This window comes from Macrobrachium nipponense, chromosome 29 (genome assembly GCF_015104395.2).
Source record: "Macrobrachium nipponense isolate FS-2020 chromosome 29, ASM1510439v2, whole genome shotgun sequence".
Classification (NCBI taxonomy): domain Eukaryota; kingdom Metazoa; phylum Arthropoda; class Malacostraca; order Decapoda; family Palaemonidae; genus Macrobrachium; species Macrobrachium nipponense.
Window position 1 is genome coordinate 40989705 of NC_061092.1, and position 594 is coordinate 40990298.

The window sequence follows — 594 nt, forward strand, 5'->3', positions numbered from 1 at the left end:
ATATCCAGAACCCTTTCGTTTTTAAGGTTGGGCTAATGTGTCTACGGTGTGCTTTTAGTATCTTTAGTATCTAGCATTATTTAGTTCTCGGGTCCGCAATAATCTTTATTATCTAATTTTCCTTGTGCTCCCAAGTTCTGCATCAAGAATCACGCGTCTAATAGTCTGCATGTGTATCTATAGTATTCAATACTCAGTGGTTTTTCATATCTCCATCAGTGTCTAGTGTTCAATGTCTGTCGTTCTTGAGGTCTGCATGTGTGTCCATAGAGTCCAATACTCCATAGATTCAAATGTCTTACACCCTTTAATTTTAAGGCCTGCATCATAATCATTAGTATTCATATCCCTTGTCCTGAAGCTTTGCATCAGCTTCCTAAAATGTTGCAATTCATAGAGAAATACTGGTTATTGTTTCAGTATGCATGAGATATTTCAGGATTGGTTGTTGTTTTATTATGTGTATGTTTCAATACTGGTTGTTGTTGTTTCATTCATGTATGATATGCTTAAGCTATTTTTTAACTTATTGTTGGTATCCTTAGACCTAATGTGACTGAATTCGTATCAGTTCCGATTTCTTCTGCTGTAGAA